This window comes from Pseudopipra pipra, chromosome 4, assembly GCF_036250125.1.
Source record: "Pseudopipra pipra isolate bDixPip1 chromosome 4, bDixPip1.hap1, whole genome shotgun sequence".
NCBI lineage: Eukaryota > Metazoa > Chordata > Aves > Passeriformes > Pipridae > Pseudopipra > Pseudopipra pipra.
Genome location: NC_087552.1, coordinates 72,863,981 through 72,869,796, shown reverse-complemented (window position 1 = coordinate 72,869,796; position 5,816 = coordinate 72,863,981). Strand labels below are relative to the sequence as shown.

The window sequence follows — 5,816 nt, the reverse complement described above, 5'->3', positions numbered from 1 at the left end:
AAGCTCAATCATCAGCCATAAGGAGTCAAAAATAACTTCTAATGTCTCTTAGTTCTGCAAGACTCCTAGAGTGAAGTTAATTTAGCCCAAGCCATTTGAAGACATTTAACGTACAAAAGAACAGCTGAGTCTCTCCCTCCCTTATCCGAGGCTGAATCTTTCCTATGTGTTACACTGCTGCAGTACAGGACAACACGATTTAATGGCAAAATTATTCTAAAATTTTGTCACACATGTTTTAAAAAATATTTATACTTTTTGTTTCAACAGAGTTTGAAATATTGGAATTTCCTGTCTAATGTGAGAACTTGACCAGGGAAGTGATTGTTCCTCTGTGCTGGGCACTGCTGGGGCACCTCCAGCCCTGGGGGCACTTCTGGGACCCTCAGACAGGAGGGACATGGAGGGGCTGGAGCGTGTGCAGGGAAGGGAACAGAGCTGGGAAGGGGCTGGAGCAGCAGGAGTGGCTGAGGGAGCTGGGGGGGCTCAGCCTGGAGAAAAGGAGGCTCAGGGGGGACCTTCTGGCTCTGCAACTCCCTGACAGGAGGGGGGAGCCGGGGGGGGTCGGGCTCTGCTCCCAGGGAACAAGGGACAGGAGGAGAGGGAACGGCCTCAAGTTGTGCCAGGGGAGGGTCAGGATGGACATCAGGACGAATTTCTAAATGGAAATGGTGGTCAGGCATTGGAAGGAGCTGCTCAGGGAGGTGGTGGAGTCCCCATCCCTGGAGGTGTCCAAGGAATGACTGGACATGGTACTCAGTGCTCTGGGCTGGGGGACAAGGTGGGGATTGGTCACGGGTTGGACTCGATGGTCTTGGAAGTCTTTTCCAACCTAAATTATTCTGTATTTCTCTGATCCTGTGGTTCTACAACTTGTTCTTCTCTGTGCACCTCTGAGCACAACTAATTGACATCCATGAATCTTCCTGATTCAGGAGAGTAGGAAAAACCCCAAGACACGAGGAAGACCATGAGCACAGGCCTGAGAAAGTGTCACAGCTGGTTTGAGACTGGTCAGTGTACACAGGTCTTTCTTCTCAGTCGCTTCCAATCAAAAAGCTTCTGCATTGCATCAAAAATCACCACTGTTGACCCTGTAAGTCCAAAGCCTTCATTTTTTACTATTAAATTCAGTCCTAGTGACTATGTTATTATGAGGTGAACTTCAGTTCCCTTCAATCCACAGAAGTGAGATTGAAAAGAGAGAAAACAGATCATTATAGCATTAAATCTGTTTGAATGGAAACTTTGTCCTGAACACTCTTTAAAGTAGTGTGATAAACACTGTGCTTTAGTCAGGGGAGGATGGTTGTATTTAATTCCTGTAATTCCTTAAATTAAATTACTGTTTAATTATACTCAGGTGGTTTTAAATTCACAGGGACAACAAACTATAAAAGATAAAAAATAAAAGGCTGAAATATATTAAGAACAAATGCAGTCAACAGACGTGAACATGAAATCTCAGAATCTGAAAACACAAAGGATTGATGTTGAACTGCCTTGCTCTTCCTTTTCATCTTACACAGTAAAGTGAAATTTCTTCATTCTGAAAGAAAAATTAGAGAAAGAAAAAGAAAAATAAAGACAGTCTCATGATTGTCTCTCTGGAACAAGAATCATATAAAGCAGCTCTGAAATTGGAAGATTTCCTGACACATAATGGTGCAGGTAGGGACAGTAAAGTCCTAAACTCACTTCAGACAGGGAAAAAAAATACAGCCCATATGTATTATATGTAAATATTATGTGTATTTTATCATATTTCACCTAAATATGTTCAAGCAGCGACCTAAATTCATGTCAACCCTCTGGTTTTGGCTGTCACTTTGTGGAGATTGTGGCAGTGACCATGAGCATGTAGGGATGGATGCCTAGGCAGCACAATCCTTCAAAAAGTGCTTTCCTTCAATTATCTCTAACATAATCAGAGCTTTTATGTAAACCCCACTCATCACTGCAAAAAAGATTGGTTAAACATCAGCAAAGGGATGTGGAAGTGAAAGAAACATGAAGCTTGTAATTAAATCTGACAGAAGGTAAAACTAAAAGCTTCCACCCTACGCTGTTAATAAGGAGATGTTTAAGTGAACAGTCAGGTGTGGTGAGGAGCCGAGAAGTGATGCAGTAAATGAGAAAAAGATCTGCGAGGTGGGAGAGAAACACAATGCAATTCTCAAGAACAAGGAAAAACCTAAGGGTTTTTTTCCATTTATTGCAGAAGAATCTGGATCAGACAGTGCAGCAGCTCAGGAACTCATCTCCTGCATTGCTTTGGTATTTCAGAAATGCCACGTAAGCCAAGTAATTAATGTGGTTGTGGTCAGTTCTGTGCAAAAGCAGGTCTGAAGTTTACATGACCAAAACATTCCCAACTCGGAATATTTTGTGAAATATCTGCACTGGAGAAATGAAAATTGGATCACAAGTCACAGGGCTGGAGGACAGGGAAGCCATGAGAACTCATTAGCTGCTATCCTCACAGTGAGTATTTCTTTCCAGCAATATCCCATACTAACAAAATTTACCCAGTGAAATTTTGGATTATGTTTCCTTTATTATTGAGAAAAAAAGAATAGAATCTATCCTGAAGGTCAGCTATGCTCACCAAGCTTGTAGCTGCAAAATTTTAACCCTTGGGTCTACACTTGATCTTTGCTATCTCTGTGAACCTCAGCTCACAGGCAGAAGTGAAGGAAATAGCAACTGCTAATGCCAGAATGCAGAAATATATTTCACAATAATACAAAGGAATTCATCATGGTATAAAGTGATAGTGAGGTGTCACCCTGTAAATAACACTTCTAAATGCTCTTGTTCCCTTAGTTTCACACATAAGCTGATTACTGTTAGTGTTGTGAGTGAAGAGGTCAAAGGAGCTCTGCTGTTTCCATTTCATCCTGGATCTCTGCTCTGTGATTTAGTAATATTTGCACAAATGATGAAGTGCTAAATATGCATTTTACTTCTCCCCCTTCAGAACTACTATCAAACGTAGTTTAATATCTCAAACAACTATTGCATGTCTGAGAGTCACATGAGATATTTCACTTACCTACATCTGCTGAAGACCATCCAGGGTCAATCTTGGTGTCTGAGCCAGTGACCAGAAAAATCTTTCAGGATCTTGTCAGTCTTGAATTCTGTAATTATTTGTACACAATGCTGGAAAGGGAGTATTTTATGATGCTGCCTACCTACATAGTATTTATTAGATGAAATATGGCATCAAAATTATAGCACTCTGCCACACTCAGTGTGATGTTTGATGAGTTCAGTACTGGTATAATTAATCCTTGATGATAAGTTAAGATTGGCAAATCTCGTTGGCATGAAAGACAAAAGGAGAGTTTTTGCTGGTGGTTCAGTGGAGAATATATCTGTCTTCCAAAAGAAGTAAAAAAAAAAGGACAACTTAAAAAGAGGATAATAAAGTTGCTACTACTGGCATATCTCTGAATATTAAATATTAATGAAGTTAGTTAGACCAAATTTAAAGATAGTAAAAGTATGTGATATGAAGACAAGTTACTATATGCCTATTGTAGACTTCACATTTTGTAGAAAAAAAGCTATTTTATGAAAAGAAGTGTCACTAAAATACCAGTTATTTAATTAATTCTTTTTTTTTTTTTTAATTCTCCAAAGTTGAGAATATCCCTGTAGTTTCTACTCTACCCGCTCAAAATTTCCCCAGAGTTACCACTTTTTACGACTTTAGATGACTAAATGTTCTATTGCACACCCTTTAAATTCGAGGTTAACTGGCCTTTGGAGCAGCTTGCACCAGAACAACCAGAATTCTATCTCGTTTTCACACGCTTAATTTCAAACTCAGACACCCTGCAGCACCTTGTCTGGCTGCGTGAGTCACCAGGGCCGGTGTCTGAGGTGTCCTGGTGCATCTCTAATGGCTCTGCACATCTGTGTTTACCCAGCAGCTGCTCCTTGGGTGGTTTTTCTGGGTGAACTGGGGCAATGGGATGGATGTCTGTGACATGTCAGGTGTGTGTGTGTCAGCTTCTGGCAGTCAGAAAAGTTCCCCCTGGCCCTCGATTTGTGAGAAGGATCCCCAGATCCTGGTGTTTCAAGGGAGTAAATATATCTAGTGTAGAGCTGCTCTGTTTGCTTGGTGTGGCAAGCAGGTGAGGAGCAGTGGGATACTGAGGGAATGAGGGTGTTCCCTTAGCAAAGGATTTCAGTGAATCACAGATGTGCTGCCGGTGAGGGGAACCCTGCGATCCTGGTGACAGCAAACCTGTTCCCCTGTGCTCCTTGAGGGGGTTGGTGTTTTTCTCTGACCAGTTTAAGCCCCCTGTTCATGCTCACTGTGTCCAACTCACTCCACTGCACAGCATCTTCACTCCTGATCTTCTTGGCTGTGACGGGGGTTCAGTCACGCACAGCCCATCTGTGCTTCAGGAAAGAGGAGAGTGGCCTTTGCAAAAAGAAAAAGAAAGTAATACATTTCCAGGATGAATGCTTATGGATAGTCCAAATAATTCATTACATACAAAAAGTTAACAAAACATGCCATAATGTCCTCTTCAAGAGACACGATGTCAGCACAGGTGCTGTTAAGAAGAACCAGCATGACCGAATCCAGAGAACTGTTATGACAACTTGTTTACCATCATTTTCCTTGACTGGTTTTCTGGCTCAAATCTGGGAATTTTGCTCAGGCAAAATCCCCATTGAACTCAATAGCTTCTTGCTAGCAAGGATTTGGAAAGGCAAATCTCCAAAGGGATGTAATATGTTGCCTTTCCGTGAGGAATATTTATTGTATGTAATGAATAAAACTGTGGACTTCTGTGAGGTTTTTCATTTTCATTTTTTAAAGATTAATTGATTTAATTTGATTTATATCTATGAGGGAAGGCTGTTAAACAATTCCATAAACTGGTACTGATAATTGAATATATAAATTACATCTGCTAAGGGTGCCAAATCTTTGTGACTTCACTTTCACTGGCCTAATGCAATGAAGAATTAATTGAGGCAATACATTCTTCAGTAGTAGAGAGGCAGTAGATTCTTCACTTGATTCCACTCAAATTTCATGAGCTTTGCTTAAGCAGTCAAGGCATATTTATTACATGGAAGGTGAGTAAATAACTGACTTTAATACTGTACATAGGAGTTCATTTTTTTCTCAGCCTTGATATTTTCTGTCCTTGCCTGTTCATGCAGGCAGAATTCAACAACTTCTTAAGAAAAGGCTCAAAGACCAGGGATAACAACAGTCAGAATTACTTATTTCCCCCTCTGTCCTTATTTTAGCTGTCATGATTTTTTAAGACTATCCTGGGTTTTAAACCTTGCCCTCCCTCCCTGTGTTCCCTGCTCTCCTCTCACACTGGGAAGCCACCACTTCAATAGCACTTAGCCTTGGCAACAGGAGAGAGCTTTGAAGTGCTGCAAGACTGGGAACAAAGAATCTGAATTTTCATCAAACTTTACATGATGGAGGACAATTACACCATAACTCAACCTGCATAACTGTCATCAAATGTCAGGAAGGGATGTCATTCATAAAAATCCCCCAACCTCATATTTTTAAACCCCAGTTTAAGACACAACATTTCATGCTAACACATCTTTTTATAGCAACAAGAATAAAAAAAAAACAAGGCAAATAGATGTCTGTTAGCAAAGCAGGGGGATGGTCACTGAACTCTGGTAAAGAGTCGGATAAAGAGTCCATTTTAGCACTGCTTTCCTGGACACATTCAGCATGAGAAATGGTGCAAAAATTTCCATGCCACATCCAGCAGCTGTGCTCAGTGGTTAGTTATGAAGGGTACAGCTCCTGT

The 5,816-nt window shown here is 40.9% G+C and overlaps 1 long non-coding RNA gene across 1 annotated transcript; it reads right to left on the bottom strand.

Moving 5' to 3' along the window:
- Positions 1-1,256: 1,256 nt before the first annotated feature.
- LOC135413622 (uncharacterized) lies at positions 1,257-4,436 on the bottom strand. Its single transcript, XR_010430317.1, has 3 exons — positions 4,330-4,436; positions 3,056-3,143; positions 1,257-1,549 (listed from the first exon to the last, which is right to left on the bottom strand). It is a non-coding gene; the product is annotated as an uncharacterized LOC135413622 (long non-coding RNA).
- Between the last annotated feature and the right edge of the window lie 1,380 nt (positions 4,437-5,816).